Source organism: Panthera tigris, chromosome D4 (assembly GCF_018350195.1).
Source record: "Panthera tigris isolate Pti1 chromosome D4, P.tigris_Pti1_mat1.1, whole genome shotgun sequence".
NCBI lineage: Eukaryota > Metazoa > Chordata > Mammalia > Carnivora > Felidae > Panthera > Panthera tigris.
Genome location: NC_056672.1, coordinates 50,945,023 through 50,962,380, shown reverse-complemented (window position 1 = coordinate 50,962,380; position 17,358 = coordinate 50,945,023). Strand labels below are relative to the sequence as shown.

The 17,358-nt window shown below is 36.2% G+C and overlaps 1 protein-coding gene across 18 annotated transcripts in view; it reads left to right on the top strand.

The window, feature by feature from the left end:
- LINGO2 (leucine rich repeat and Ig domain containing 2) overlaps positions 1-17,358 on the top strand; it is a 429,471-nt gene that overhangs the window by 199,486 nt on the left and 212,627 nt on the right. Inside the window, exon 1 of one of the 18 annotated variants that reach the window (XM_042964797.1) lies at positions 13,269-13,384. The exons of the other annotated variants lie outside the window; for them this stretch is intronic. The gene's annotated coding sequence lies outside the window, so the exon portion shown is untranslated. Of the gene's footprint in view, positions 1-13,268; positions 13,385-17,358 lie in introns of those variants that run through there. 18 annotated transcript variants of the gene reach the window in all.

The following is a 17,358-nucleotide window of genomic DNA, read 5'->3' as shown; positions in this document are numbered from 1 at the left end:
GCCTGGAGCCGGCTTCAGATTCTGTCTCCCTCTCTCTCTGCTCCTCCCCCACTCATGCTCTCTCTCTCTCTGTCTCTCAAAAATAAAATAAAACATTAAAAAAAATTTAAAAATGGAATAATTCACTGCCTTTTGTTTATCTAATTATCTGGAAATTTGCTTAATGCTTAATTATTTATTGAGCACCTACTAGCCCTACGTACTGCAATACATACTAAGATTACAGCAGTGAACAAAACAAAACTCCTTAAAGAGTTTACATTATAGTGCACACTAAACATGCACTGTTTTGCACATTAAAAAATAGCTTAGAGGGGCGCCTGGGTGGCTCAGTTGGTTAAGCATCCGACTTCGGCTCAGGTCTTGATCTTGTGGTCCGAGAGTTCAAGCCCCGCGTCGGGCTCTGTGCTGACAGCTCAGAGCCTGGAGCCTGTTTCAGATTCTGTGTCTCCCTCTCTCTCTGACCCTCCCCCATTCATGCTCTGTCTCTCTCTGTCTCAAAAATAAATAAACGTTTAAAAAAAATAGAATTATTTTAATGAGTTTTCCCACTCCCTATTTGTTTACATAAATTTAGATAGAAAATATATGTCTGAGAAATGTCCATTACCACAGATATTCCAAGAATATTATTTTGTGTCATGACCCAAGCTTAAGGATAGAGGGTTATAACTATTATTTATTTACCGTTTAATTTGTTCTAGGCATATTTCCTATATTTCTCCTCCCAGCTCATATTATTCCTATTTTACATTTGTGAAAATAAAGGCTCACAAAAGTTAGTTTACTCGTCCAAGATTATATACTAATGAAAGATGAAATCACAGGAACAGGATTTGAGCTATGGTTTTCTGCATTGAAAGTCTCTCTTTTGTTTTGTTTTGTTTTGTTTTGTTTTGTTTTCCAGGCAATATATGGGACTCTGAAGGAAATGTTAGTGTAACGTCTTTCTGGTGGAAAAGCCAGAAAAAGCTTTGCAACCACCTCTAAAAACTCATAAGTGAGCTTGCACTTCCAAGTATTTTAGTGGCTTTCAAAGAGTTGTTAGCTGATAAGCTCTGCATCAAAATTCCCAATTGTATCTGTTAAAAATACAATTCACCAGCTGCCATCTTGGCCTTGTTGAGTCAAACTTTCATAAAGGGTATTATATATTCAGCTGTGTACCCTTAAAATATCCCATGTTATAATTCTTAGCCCCTAGTAACTCAGAATGCAATCTTTCTTAGAAATAGTGTCATTGCAGATGTAATTATCAAGCTAAGATGAAGTCATACTGGAATAAGGTTGGTCTCTAATCCAATTGAATGGTGTCCTTACAAAAAGGCGAAACATGTACACAAATACACAGGAAAAATGCCATCTGAAAATGAAGGCAGATATCTACAAGCCAAGAAATGCTAGATTACCAGCAAAGCAGCAGAAGTAGAAAGAGAGAAAGAATAGATTCTCTCCCACAGCCCTTAGAAGGGATCAACTCTGGCAACACCTTGATTTTGGACTTCTAGCCTCTGAAATTGTAAAACAGTGAATTTCTGTTTGTTTAAGCTATTCACTTTGTGTTACTTTGTTACAGCAGCCCTAGCAAACTGATGTATGGGAGAACCAGAATTTTAGAGCAAGTATGCCAGGTGATTCTGATGAACACTAAAGTCTGTGGACCAATGAACTAGAATCAGCTCATCTGAGAGAGAGGAGGACAGCAGGTGCCAGAGCAATGGAAAATTTATTTTAAGAATTTAAAGGTACCAAGGGAATTTAAAAGGTAGAGAGAGAAGGAGGAAGAGGAGAGGAGGAGAGAAAAGAAGTGTGGGGGGAGGAGACATCATCAGAGGGCAACCTGGCTCAAGTGACACAATTTCTTCCTCAGGAAAGGGAAAAAAGAAGAAGGAGAAGGAGAGGAGGAGGTGGAGGAGGAAGGAAGGAAGAAGGAAGGAGAAGGAGAAGGAGAGGAGGAGGAGGAAGAAGGAAGAAGGAAGGAGAAGAGGAAGGAGAAGAAGGAGGAGAAGGAGAAAAAAGAAAGAAAGATGAAAGAAAGGAAGGAAGGAAGGGATGGAGGGAGGGAGGGAGGGAGGAAGGAAGGAACGAACGAACGAAGGAAGGAAGAAAGACAAACCAGAAACACCCGGGTCTTAAAGATAGCTGTATGATTTTGAATCAAGAAGGCAACAGGAAAAAACAAACAAACAAAATTCTGAAATCTTCCAGCCCAGTAGCTAAAGCTAGTAACCTGGTCAAAGTTCTTGCACAGTGATTTATTTATTAAAAAAAACATTTCTTTGTAGAATCATCTTAGTATTTAAATGGATAGAAATTGATCCATTGTTTTTAACCAACATTACTTCGAATAACTCCTCTTTATTTTCTAACATTTTATAAAAGGAATTTTAAAATGCTGATATTATTCTGCACAGAGAAATTTTTTGTAATCAAAATAGATGCTTGATGAGTACTTAGTTACTTATGTTCTTTCTATATTAAACAGATCTGTTACAATTAAAATATTCAACTTCACAGAACAACTAAACTTACATGCAGATTTTTATCAAGAATACTTTGCACAAAAAGAGTCATGCCTTTGGAGAAAGTATATTCTGATTAAATACTTATTTTTTAGGAGGAATTGTATTTTTGAAGGCATATGTAAATGTTTGATTTTTCCTTAAAAAACTGTCTCTGCTTTGGGAAAATCATTACTCTAACCTACATGGCCTAGTTCTCTTTTATACAATGAGAATGCTACCTCAGATAAAGCCTATGTGATTCATCTTAGAAACGTCTTATTTCATCTCCCAAATTTGTAGGCCTTTTATTTTCTTTCTAAAAGGAATAAAATGATAAAACTGGAAGGAAATTTGAGAAGTCATTAAATGCAACTCAAACCTAGGTAACACACTTTTTGTTTAAAATAACCCCAGAAGGAAAGTTACCTATCTTAGTCATGACTTTTCAGTGTAAAACTCTATTAGCAGGAACTACATTAGCTTAAATGCTTATTCAATAAGGGAGCCCCTAATAGCTCTGGATTATTTGTGAAGGTAGAACTCCTTTTTGCTTTTAAAAATTCCCTATTGTGGAGAGTGTTTTGTTGTCATTGTGTTTGCTTGTTTGTTTTCTAATCAGACTTGATTTTACACAGGGAGTTTCCCTTTCTTCCTAAATTAAGTTTAACTGACATTTGAAATTGAATTTCAGTTTTTACAAAGTAACCATGAAGGTCTTTATTTGGTTATCTTTATGATTTGTGGTTTTGGAGTCTTGTAGTAATACTTTAAATTATTATGGTTACAATTCTGATTATCATATGTTAATTGTTTTGGGGAACTTGTATTTTCACGTATTTTCTGGAATTAGATTCAGTAGGATGATATATCATATTTCTCTTGATTATTGGTATAATGTAAGTTTGAAAATAGGAAATTTATTAGGCATTTGTCAATTCAGATTATCAAAAACAGTTATTGATGGAGACAGACACATTCATTTGCAATGTAAGAATCAAAGCTGAATTACCTCAAAATGAAGAAAGTTGCCCATAATCTTCCAAACTGCTGAGCATAATGGAAAAAATAACTCTGGGATTTAATGGAATGCATGCCTTCATTACAAAGCATCTACTGAGTACTTGTAATGTGTCAGTGATGTGCTAAGCAGGCAGTGAGAATAAAGATAAGTAACAATCTACAGGGAAGTTAGATAAATACGTAAGAGATTGAAATGCTGTGGAATAAGAGACATGATACATGTATGCACACGGGGGTAGTGTTCTGGCAAAATTGGGTTTCACAGAAAAACAGGATTGTAGGTGATGACTTTTTTTCAAGCCATACATGGAAAAGAAATCATCTAAGAAATCTTCATAATATTCTGAGCAAATCGTTCAATAAAATTTTTACTTTCATTACAGCAAAGAGAATTGTCAAACTTTTATATCTTTCAGCAGGGACTGAGCCAGAGCACTGTCAGGAAATCATTCAAAAGATCCTAAAAATGTAGATGGGACATTTAACTGACTCTGAGATCCTATGATTCCATGAGATTATATATGGATGTAATGGCACATCTGTCCTAAACTTCACCAAACTAGATGTTGGAAATGCACTAAATAATAGGGTCATCTTTTTCTTAGCAACTGCTACCAGGTCTCCTTGAGAGATGTCCTTAAAAAAAAAGAAAGGTAAAGAAAAGAAACTAAAGAGTATCAGGGGAAAAATGATAATGATTTTTTTTTAATAATGATGATTTTTGATGGTAGTTAAGACCTTTCAGGAGCTGGAATTTCCTCAAGACAGTTCCATTTTATTTTATTTCATTTTAAGATTGTATTTTTTAAAAATTTTTAATCAACTTTATTGAAGTTAATTTGCCTACAATAGAAGTTACCAATTTTAAGGGTATAATTCAGTATTTTGACAAATGTATACAGCTGTGGAATAGCCACCAAAATCAAGATACAGAACATTTCCATAACCTCAAAACTATTCCCTCATGCCTTTTTGCAGTCACCCCCTTGCCACAGTCTAGCAACCCACCATCTTCTTTATGTCATTGTAGTTTTTTAAAGACTTTATTTGTAAGTAATCTCTACACCCAACATGGGGCTTGAACTCACAACCCTGAGGTCAACAGTCTCATGCCCTACTGGCTGAGCCAGCCAGATGGCCCAAGACAGTTCCATTTTAAAAATGAGTTCCATGTTTAGCATAGTTAAAAAAAGGAAGAATGGCAAAATGTCAAAATGAGTTGAAAATGGAAACATTTTTTTTTCCATTTTAAGCAAACATATGTGGTTGGTGAAAAGTAAATTCACCTCTGTCTTCGTTCCCACTCCTCCTAAAAGCGACCTCTGTGACCAGTTTCTTACATGTATCCATGCAAAGAAAATGTATGCATACTTGAGCATGTGATGTAAGTAAATGAGGCGCACCTTTATAAGTAATACGAATGCTAACTCTGTACATATCATTCTGTAACAGGCTTTCAGCAATCTTTTCATATCTGTGCATATAGGACTCACATGACTTTTAATAAAACATTCTAATTTACCTTGAGAGACCACTATTGATGGAACTTTAGATATTTTTACTCTGTTTTTCTGTGTCATTCCTTAAATACATTTCTATGGAATAAACTCCCTAGACAAAATGCTTGAGTCACAGTGTTATGTGCATATGTAATTTTGATAGTTATGCCAAATTATCATCCTAAAGTTTTAACCAGATATCTCTCCCATTTACACAGTGTGTCTACCAATACCTTTATTAGCATGGTGCATTATCAAACTTGTTCTATTTTTCCCAATCTGTTATGCACACACACAAAAAAAATCCCACTAATTTTACTTTGAATTCTTTTATAATAAGTGGGGATGATCAATAGTCTTTTCTGGTTTTTTTCTATCCAAATAGTCTATTTCTTGTTGGTTTGGGAAAGCTTTGTAAAATAATTGACAGCTCTTTGTAGTATGAATTCTAAACATTTTTTTTCCTGGTTTGCTATTTATCTTTTGACTTAATAAATTTTATGCTATGCAAATTCTCCTGAGTATTTATAAATTGAATTTATACATTTTCCTTTTAATAGTTTTAAAGTGTTATATAATATTTAGAGAAACCTTCACAGATCTGAGATTCCAAAAGAATATGAGGAATAATCCAACTTTATTAGTTTTCCAGATTACTGTGGACTAATAGCATTTTATTGAACAATCCATGCTATTCCTACTGATTTGCCATGTTATCTTTATTATTTTTATTATATACTGTACTACATTTCATTTCTTATCCTTTTAATCAATTTTACTAATTTATACTATACTGTTTTAGTTATTTTAGCCTTATAACATGTTTAAATATTATCTAGACTAACTTCTTTTAATTATTCTGTTCATTTTCTTCATAAATTTCCCAGATAGTCTTGTTTATATTTTCCCATATAATTTTTAGATTTAACTTGTCTAGATTTTTTTTTTTAAAAAAATCAATTTTTTAAGTTTATTTTTTAATTTATTTAGTAATCTCTACACCCAATGTGGGGCTTGAACTCAAGACCTTGAGATCATGAGTCACATGCTCTGCCAACTGGACCAGCCAGGCACACCAAGAAATCTAGAGGTATTTTTATGAAGATTCCATCAGTTTTTATAGATTAGCTTAGGAGCACAGACATCCCTATAATGTTGAATCTTCCTATCAAGAAAATGGAACAATTTTACATATATTTAAATCTTTTTGTTTCCTTGTCAAATAGAAGAATTTAAATGAAATGAGTTTAAAATTCATTTAAATTCTTCTTACTTTTTGTCAAGCTTATTCCTAGATATACATTTTTGTTTCCATTGTAAATTAGTCTTTTCCTATAATTTTCTTTGTAAATGGCTAGTTTGTGTGTGTGTGTGTGTGTGTATAATATATGTATATATATATATGTATATATATATTCCAACATGCTAATTTTGAGCAACTACCTAACACAATGCTCTTAACTTTTTCTAGTTGTTTTCATTGACAGATATGTTTTACAAAACCCTTCATTTCTTTCTATAATTCCAGTGTCACTTTGTTTTACATACATTTCTCAGGTAGCATTTACTTGGAGTTTTTTTTTTTAATTGAATTTATTGGCTTTTCCTTCTAACTAAGGCATTTGGCCACTTTTTGTTAGGATACATAAGTTAGGTTTTCATTCTATTCTGAGAGAAATATGACTAAGGGATTGAGAGAATGTACCCTGGAGTCAGATTACTGGCTTCAGATACAAGCTCAACAATCAGTTAGCTGCAGCACCTTTGGCAATTTATTTTACTTTTCTTGTCTTGGTTTCCTCATCTATAAAATAAAGATTTGGGGCACCTGGATGGCTCATTTGATTAAGCATCTGACTTGAGCTCAGGTCATGATCTCACAGTTCATGTGTTCAAGCCCTACATTCTGCTCTGTGCTGACAGCTCAGAGCCTGGAGCCTGCTTTGAGTTCTGTGTCTCCCACTCTCTGTCCCTCCCCTGCTGGTGCTCTGTCTCGACTCTCTCTCTCAAAAATAAATAAGCATTAAAATTTTTATAAATAAAAAAATAAGGATTCTACTGGTATCTTTCACAGAATTGTAAGGATTAATTGGGCTAGTATTTGTAAAGAATTTAGAAAAGTACTTGGCACATGCTGTTCGTTACTATTATATTTTATGCCATAATTCATTGTCTATATTCAGTTTCTTCTCTTATATATTTCTTCTGAAAATATAGAAGGTTTGGCAGATTGTATTTTCCAGAAATGGCACCACCAACAATATCTCCCATTTCATACATTCTTGCAATTTTACTTTGACAGTCCCCTTTTGGAAAGATGGGGTCTGTGTCTCCTCCCTTTGAACTTGGACTGGACTTTGTCTGCCTTGCCCAATAAATTAAGGTACAAGAGATGCCCTATGATTTCCAAAGCAAAGTCACAAAAATTCCAAGCACTTCCACTTTACTTTCTAGGGTTGGTCATTCTGGAAAAAAAGCAGCTTCTACACAAGCAGTCTGATTGCACTGAGACTACCAGACTGTCATGAAGAATTAACCAGCTTATAGAGACCACACAAAGTGTAGGGGACGCCTAGACTGGTTCTCGTTGCCCTAGATTTTGGTTGTGCCAGCTCCAGCCACCACATGACTGGGATAACGTAAGGGACTCTGCATCAGAACTGCCGAAAGTCATTTCCAAATGCCTTACCCACAGAACAGATGAGAGATAAAATGATTGTTGCTGTCATAAATTAATGAGTTATGAGATTTGTTGTATAATAGCTAAAGAGAATGAGCAGTTTGTATTCTGGTTCTAGTGGTTACATTTAGATATCATGCTTTTCTATGTATTTTCTATTTTCTGAGAAATTATCTGTTGGCTCCTTAGGATTCTTGATGTAATTAATAGATTTCCACCTCTTGCCTTATTTTACTGTCCAATTATTATAAAGATTTTTACTTGGCGCTCACTTTTTTTTTTAACGTTTATTTATTTTTGAGACAGAGAGAGACAGAGCATGAACAGGGGAGGGGCAGAGAGAGAGGGAGACACAGAATCTGAAACAGGCTCCAGGCTCTGAGCTGTCAGCACAGAGCCCCATGCGGGGCTTGAACTCACGGACCGCGAGATCGTGACCTGAGCCGAAGTCGGCCGCTTAACCGACTGAGCCACCCAGGCGCCCCTGGCGCTCACTTTTATACCTTTCAAACTCCTTAAATTTTTGCTTGCTATTTACTTAAATATCTGTTAGCCCTAATTATACCACTTACAAGAGTATGAAGCTAGCTTTTCTTGCTAAATCATGTTTTTTAGCAACCTGCTTACTGCATATATATCTTAATACACTATCTTACTGCTGAAAATAGTTACAAGTAGAGATCTCTTCAGTAAAGTGGTTTTCAAAAGAACATTTCTGCTGACAGCAGTAAACATTAATGACACAGCAGTATCCCCATTGAAAATGCATTTTGAGTATCTGTCATTCAAGTAATCTCTTATTTTATTTCCACATATATTTAATAGTTAAGAAATCATAGGAGACATTCATTTAATTTTTCACACATTGCAAATAACTTAGTTTAAAAAATGAAAGAGCAACAACACATATGTGAGTTTGAAACACATATTCCTAATTAATCATATTTTGCATTAAAATAGCACAGTAAATGGAAAGCAGTTTGGTAAATGTGAATCTAGCTGTTATAGCTAAGGATAAATGGGACTACACTGAGGAAAAGCATTGGGGTTGAAACCATATTTATAATAATAACATTAGTCATAACATGAAAAATATTTCACAAAACATTTGAAATCCCAGCATAAATTTTGAGAGCATCCGGGTAACCTATCTTTGCATCCTGATTCCTCTAGGAATAAATTAAATTTGTACTATGCCAGTAACCATCAATTGTGAGCCATTCAGCAGTATATATTATGACATACTAGTTAAATTCTTCTCCATCTCCACAATTATCTCTTGCCCTTAATGTCTTTAGTATGTGACTCACTGGATACTGTTGGAATTATTTTTTTTTTCATGCCCCCTGGGAAGGAAACAGCAGCTTCAAAGACAAAAATTTTAACACAAAAAAAATGTATTCTCAAAATTATGCAGCCTACACCACATATCAAATATTGTGGGTTTGTGTATATACTGTTTCAAAAAAGATCCCAGTTTGGCCACTCTGATAAACTGATTAATCAAAAATAAAGCCAGCATTGAGCATAAATATTTAGTGTTTTTTAAAAAAATTATGACACATAGATTTTTGCAGTGATAATGTTTACAAGTACATAGAGACAGATTGGCTTTGGTTAAATAATCTGAACTAAGAGACATGTCACCACCAGAGTCAGGCCAGGGGGGTATAACCAAAGATGAGAGAGAGAGAGCATCTTATTTAGATATCAAGTAAGAAGTTGGATATACAAATCTAGTGCTCCGTACAGAGGCTCAGGATGAATATGAAAATTGGGCAGTCATCAGCATATAGATAGCATGTACAGCCCAAGGAGTAGAGGAGATAACTAGACAGAAGATAGAAGGTGACCTAAGACATACACCTGTGCAACATTTAATGGTCACGTAGGGGATGAGGACCCAGAGAAATAAATTGGCAAGTAGACCAATGAATCAGAGGAAAATCAGATCATTGTAATTTTATGAAAGTCAGGGGAAGATAATGTTGCAAGAAAGAAGGAGTGGTTAGATCTATAGATGCTGCTGAGAGGTCAAGAAAGATGAGGATAGAAATGTCATCACTGGATTTATCATTGAGGTTATTGGTAACATTTATTCATACCATATGTTTTCCCTAAGCCTATGTAATGTTCCTGACATTGAGCATGGACATAGTAAATGCTCATTAAATATTTGTGAAGAGAAAGAAAAAAGGAAGGGGAGGCAGGCAAGAAAGGAAGGAAAGAAGGAGGCGGGAAGGAGTAAAAGGAGGAAGGGGTGCCTGGATAAACAAGGTGATAATAATAAATTGCATTCTTCTTGCCTGGACAAAAACTGATACTTGATTTTGTGAGATGTTGATTAGGGAGTGAACTCAAAGTCCAGGAAAAAGTGGAAGGCTGCAAACTTGATTGTAAAATACCTTCTCCATTTACCACTATGACCAGGAGTTATTTCAGTCATTTATCTTTTTTTACACAGAGTTGTCTCCTTGGCAATAAGCCCAGCCTTGCATGCCTAGAGCAAGCTTAGCCATGGACTGTTTTCATGCTTTCTCTTAAACTCTGTTCAGGGGGCTATGATTTCAGATTGGCCATTTATTTTAAAGAAATTAAGAAACAGAGACTGAGCACCTTCTTTGATGCTTAAGACAGGCTGCCTTCAAAATCCTAATTGGCACCTGGCTGATAAAGAGCAAGATAATTTTCTCCACTTATGCAATTACAGATCATTTGGTCATCACAGTACAAAACCACAAGAGAGTAGACATCTGTTTGGTTCTTACGTTCTCATAATTCTTTAATATAATTATATTTTTATTTAGATGTTTCTTCAGCACAATTATGTGTCATCAGTTAATTTGGCCCAGTTGTGGTATGCCCTGCCCCAGCTTCTACTGATGAATAGCTTACTTTGTACCTGTAGGTTGAATAAATAGAAAAACTTCAAATACCAGAAATTTTGATTTCCATTGGCACAGTCCTTTTTTGTTTTTGTTTTTAGGATATTGGTGAGGTTATAGAACCCCATGAGACGATGCATAAGCTATGGATTTCCTCCCTAGAAAAAGACAATCACATCCCAAATTTTAAAACTTGGGGGAGTTTATCAACTCCATTTACAGACAGATCAGCCTAGAAATTCTGAAAGTGTGGGGGAGATAATCTGGCATCTGAATCAGTGTGGACCTGAGGAGACTATTGAAAACATGGCTTTCTTGGCCATAATGAGTCAGAATTTCTACATTTGTTAAAGATTTGAAACTTTTATAATAGTACAATGTTAGTAACCCAGGGGTTCATGGGTTCTGGACTAAGAGATCTTAGTTAACTGCACCCTCTCTAAGTAGATCTGTTCTAAACAGTAGAAAACGCTGTGTCACTTAATTATTTTCATTACTTCTTCACTCTTCCCCCATCACTACCTACTACCCCTCAAACACACACCACATAAGCGTACATGAGTTAACACACACACCCCACAAACACACATGCTCATACACACGCCTAGTGCTGTCTTGATCAGAACAGCTTCAAGTTTTCTGTTCTTCATGGAATATTAGGCACTGGTTGAAGCACTGAAAATTTAATCATCTCTTAAATCTTGCTTCTTTCCATTCTGATTAATATAAGAAAAATGATCACTGCTTTAACTATCTTTCATTTCTGAGTGGCTTCAGAAGGTGTATAAAGATAACCTCAGGAACTCTGTTCTGAATCTTCAGGACAGTCTGTACCTACTGCAAAAATTGGCCTCAGAATGTGAACTTTCTACTACACAGTCTCTAATCTTTGCCACGATTCTCTTCGTAACTGATACAAATCTTTAGACCCGTTTGTTATTTTTTTCTTTCCTTATTCCCCCTTCCAAATCTTAAGCAGTTGCTTAACATAGGCTTTTTCTTTATACACCATTAAGGATGGATCGTGTTCCAAAAATTAATTTGAAAGTCCTTTGTTTTAAAATTTGAACACATTGTGTTGTGGTAATCATACATAAATGATGGTGCTGCCATCCCAGCCTAGATGGCCTCTTTGACCTAATTATTTCTTGATTCTGGTAACAGGGAACCATAGCTCTAGATATGGTCACCATATCTGCATTTTCTTTGGCTTGTCTCCATATTCTAAACATTGTCCTTAGAAACCATCAGAATGTCTAGGAAAATCTTGTCATCTTTCTGTCTTTTATATCCAAAAGCAGTGGGAAGAAATTCACTCATCCCAACTTTTGGTGATAGAGGAAAAGATAAGAGTGAATTCTAATTCCTTAAGGCTGAGCCTCTCCCAGGCAAAGTTAGAGGAGAGATAGTAGTCTCAGACCTCTCCCCTCTGGTCCCATCAACTCTGCCCTTGTAGTGCCTCTACTTTAGGAGGTGGTGGTAAGAGCCTGGCCATTCCTAAGTAGGGGCTGTTTATAAATATGATGTTGACAAGTCAGGGTATGCTGCACCTGAGAGAAGGAAACAATTTAGCTTAAATACATATATATATATATATATATATATATATATATACACACATGTGTATATATATATATATACACACATGTATATATATATATATATATACACATGTATATATATATATATATATGTATATATATACATGTATATATATATATACATGTGTATATATATGCTGTATTTTATTTATCAAAAGGAATTATCTGAACTATTAAAAAAACAGGTAGTGCAGTGTAATGTTCACCCACATGGAAAGAGAAGCCCTGAGTGAATAGGTAAAAAGGAATTAGGAGTTAGTGTGGGGGCAGCTCATTTGAAAAGCCCTCTAGCCATCTAGTTTCGTACAAAGGCTCTAAGCTTTGGACAGCAGAAGAAATGATTTGGCCTAAAGAAGGGCCAAGTAGAAACATTTAGAGTCCAAAGCAAACAGCAGAGAAAAATTTAAAGGGATTAATGAACCTATTCTAAAGAGCAACTAATTACAAGCTTGGATAGCTGAGACCAGAAGCTATGAAAATGTCTGAGGTGACTAGTATAAGAAGAATGATAAAGGAGTGAATCATCATTTGGAATTATAAGGCAATTATCCAGTACTAAGGAGTTTCAGTGCTTTAAATTCTTTTTCTAGTTTTAGCATGAAATTAAATCAGAAGTTTAGACCATGGAAAAGCCTTAAAGATCATGCTATCATGTATGTATTAAGAAGTAATCGATTGTGCACCATTGTTTAAATTAGTCAGCTTGCATGTGTTTGCCTAACACAAAAGACTTGTAACTCCTTCCTTCTCTTTAATTTTAAAGCATTTGTGCCCACCCCAGATCTTTACTCTGAACTCTAGATTTGAAATATGTGCTGCAAACTTAGAATGTCAGAAACCAATCTGATCTTCACCCTCAAATTGTTCCTCCTGCAGTCTTTCCCTTTTTGTTTAATGGCAGTTCTCGTCATCTAGTAGTACAAGCCCAGAACCTGGGAGTGGTCTCTGAACCCTCTCTTTATTTTCCGTCAGGAAATCCTGATGACTCTTTCTTTAAAATGTACCCACATCTGCCTTCACTGTGTCTATCCCCATCTCAGCCACCATTATCTGTTTCCTGGATGACTGCTACAGTTTCCAGTCTACTGTGTCTACTACTGACCTGTTGCATCTGTTCTGAACACAGCAGCCAGAGAGATCCTGTTAAGCATATGCAAGATCATGCCATTTCTCTGCTCTAAACCTCCAATAAAAGGTAGGGAAAAAACCACAATAGCCTATAAAGTCCTGGGGATTTTGTCTCAGTTGTTTCTCTGATCTCATCTACTGCTAGGCCTGTTCTTGTTCATCCTCTCCAGCATTCTGGCTATTTGTCATACATGCCAGGGTCGTTTCCACCTCAGGACCTTTGCACCTGTGTTTCCTCTATCTGGGACACTGTTTTTCCCCAGATATCTGTTTGGTTTCCTTCTCTTACCTTTTACTATTCTTTCCTCACTTAAATCTTCCTGGACCACCTTAAATAAAATTACAGTTATATACCCCCCCCCCACACACACACACATCAATACTTCCTAGTCATTTTTAATTATTATTTTCTCCATAAAACCTATCTCTGTATAGTGTAATATATATTTTTCTTGTTTATTTTGTTCATCATCTGTCTCATCTGTCTGGAACATAAGCATTATGGGAATAGGGATTTTTTTTCTGTCTCTTTTTCATTGTTGAATCCCTAGGACTTAGAGCAGTACCTGGCCTACAGCAGGTCTTCAAAAGTATTTGTTTAATGAAGTATGTCTCCCATTTATGATTGCATTAACCTAAACAGACACTGGAGCAATACAACTTCACTTGCTGTACCTCATAGTGTCAGAGAGTAAGACAAGAGCCTCCATGGGACTTACCCTGTGTACTGTAGGATCCCCTTTTTATTTAAGAAATATTAGCTTGCATAGGAGTCTCCATCTCTCCAGACTATTCTAGTTCTTCTATTAGATGAGGTCAAGGCAAGCACTGAGACCAGGAGGGATGTGAATGACTGGGTGAAAGACAGATAAAATGAAGGATTATGACTCTCTCCTGGTAGTTCTTCTCTGATCCAGCACCTCAGATGCTGTAATGCCATTTTTATCCCTTCTATCCCTCTAGAAGAAGTACAAAAGAAACCTGAACTTGTTCATGTTTGTGTGGACCCCATGGATCCTAGCTGAGAAAGAATACGGTACCCAGAGACTCCTTGGAGAGAAGGAGATGTGTTTGTGAACCTCAGAGGGATGGATGGGTATCAGATGTGCTTCTGTCAAAGGTCTAGTCATGCAATAAGGTCAAGAAGGCAAGGGCATGAAGCTGGATCCAGAATGGGATGAGGGGTTCTGGAGTTACAGGGTGAATAAAGGCTTTAGCCAGATAAATGGAAGATGAAAGAAGATAGTTGGGTACAGACAAGTCCTCCAAAATCTAACATCTGTGATGGTAAGACTTTGCTCTCTGATTTTATCAAATCCACCTAGATAAGATCATTTAATGATTAAAATTTAGGCTTCCTAAGGTGGAGAGTCTTTTATCTCTTTTATATCTCAAAATATACTCTTATAAATTATTCTTATGTAAGTTGCCAGACTGTGGGATATAAAAGTGCAAATTTCCTGACCACTACTTAGAATAACTGATTTTGAGCATGTCTAAAAACTGTTTCGAAAAGTCCTCCAGGTAACTCTTATGGACTATAAAGTTGTAGGAGTGTCTTTAGCCATCAAAGCTTCCAATATGACTAAGGGATAAAAAGTCTGTGAGTGGAAAGAAGTGCTAGAAATTGTATTTTAGCAGCTCGGTTTCCAAAACTGCATTCCAGTCTTCTGATGAATGTGACCGCCAAGGAGTGGAAGGGGAAGACTCTTTTGAACAAATACATTTGGGCAAAAATTGGTTCAATACCATTACTATAGGGGCTTCTCAGAGCCACTGATGACTTCTACTAATTATTATATACCATAAAGGGAATAAAATAGGCAACATTTTCCACACTTACTTTTTTTTTTTTACCATTATACTGTTTAATCAAGGGGAATTATGTAGAATGAGTATTCTAGGAAACACATCTGATGAACACTGGCATAGTGCTATGGTATTTACAAGACAGATTTTATTACAGTTTTAAAGTCCTGAAAAAATGCTTCAAACATTCTGCATTGTGTATAATATTGAAAAAAAAAAACCCTAAAATTTACATGCAAGACATTATTGCTCACTCTTTGTTTTTTGCACACTGGTGAACTCTGATTGAATGTGTTATCACTACCAAATTTAGTTACCCTTAAAAGGAGATCCAGAAGAGGGCAATGCTTAGATCAAAGGAATAATTTTCAAAAGGTGCTGTTTTGGGAAAACTGGTACCTAGGATGGGTACTACTTCAGAGTAGCTGGACCTTCCTAACAGTTCTCAAAGCAATCGCCTACTTCACCTACCCATAAATCCAGCTCTGATCTTGTCTCTTCAAAGTTTTGGAAAGAGTTTATTTTTTTTTTAATTCCTCCTGTCCTTCTTTAGCCATAACACCATTAGTAGGCTCTCCAGAGAAGGAAGAATTTGTACATGAATATTTGCCTCCTGGGTCAGACAAAGCAGCAGATGTTTTCTTGTACTATGTGTAGAGGTAGTTATTTTAGGCCTTTTTCATTTAGCTTTCTTCTTGAAAGTTTGATGTTGAAGTTTTCTATTGTCATTACTTTCTCCTTTTAGAAGAAATTTCTATATACTTTCTGAATTATATCCCTAGCCTATCTCTCTCTACCTTTCTCTGTGTCTCTATCCGCCTGAGTCTCTCTCTCTTTCTCTCTGCCTCCCTCCCTCCCTCCCCGTCTTCCTCTTTTCTCTTTTCTCTCTCCTTTCCTCAATCCAACTTTGTCATTCATTTAAATAAACCATACTTTCAAGTTCAATTTCAAAAGTAAGATTTGTGAAGAATGCAGCCTTTGACAAAACAGTGTAGTGGTAGAAGTGGTAGCAGAAAAATAGCGACTTTAGTGTTGACCAGATGAGCCTCATCATGTCATTTGTTAGGTATGTTACCTCTAACAAGTTATTAAGAGCTACAGTTACCATAAAAGATGGTGGAATCTAATTTTTGGGAGTATAGAGAAGATTAAAACAGCATATATGAAAGTACCTGGAATATTGTTTGTTTCCATTCCTTCTCTGGAAAAGAGGAGGCTACCTCCTCCTTTCTAATTCATACTTCCTATAGGGAACCTCTCATTCCTGATTACGCTCCTGAGTCCCCCAGAACTCTCCCACATATGTTGTAGAGAGTGACTTCATGGAAACCGTTCCTGGACTTGTTCTTTAATCCAGGAACATTATGACCAATAAGTTTACTCTAAAGCACCAACTTCAAAAGATTAGTAATGTCTGCCTAGAGGGTTGTATTGAGAAGGGTTGTGAACCCAGTTAGGGCTCTGAGAACAGGAGCATCATGACTGGTTGGTAATGTCTCTCTTTTGCATGAGAAGGAAACTGCAACATATGAATTTTCCAATCCTACTCCAACTGTTTTTCTTCTTTTTCCTTCCCCAAATTTTACTATGATGAGCCCCATCTTCTTGGGCTCTTCAAGCAGCCTTCCAAAATAGTATATTTTTACATAAGCTCATTCCCAAGAAGATACCAGTGTGGGCTGATGGTACCCTGTATACTTCCCTGCATGGATACTTATATATTTACAGGCTTGATCTCAATCTGATGGTGGAATGCCATGCAGTGTCCTTGCCACAGTTTTCTGTAGCCACATTATGGAACTCTCATCTATAAGGTCTCTGCTGCAATGACTCAGCTCTGCCATTGCTGCATGAAAGCAATCATAGATACGAAGCAAATCAATGAGTGTGGCTGTGTTCCAGTAAAACTTTATCTACAAAAATATGCAGTGAACTAGATTTCAACCATGCATCATAGTTGCTGTTCCCTGCATGAAAGGTACATTCTGTGCACACTAACTCAGCAGTGATTCTCTGTTGTAGACTCTGGGTCTGGAGTTCCCTCTTGTCCAGCAAGAAAGCAGGACACAGGATTAACAATGTGAGAGAGGCTAATGTCAGGAGGAGGCAAGAGGCCAGAGTAAGGACCCTTGCTCTGTTTTTATTAGGATCAGAAGTCTTACAAAGATGGTGATGTAGGATCAGAAGTCTTACAAACATGGTGATGGGTGTGCACAAAAAGACAATGAAATC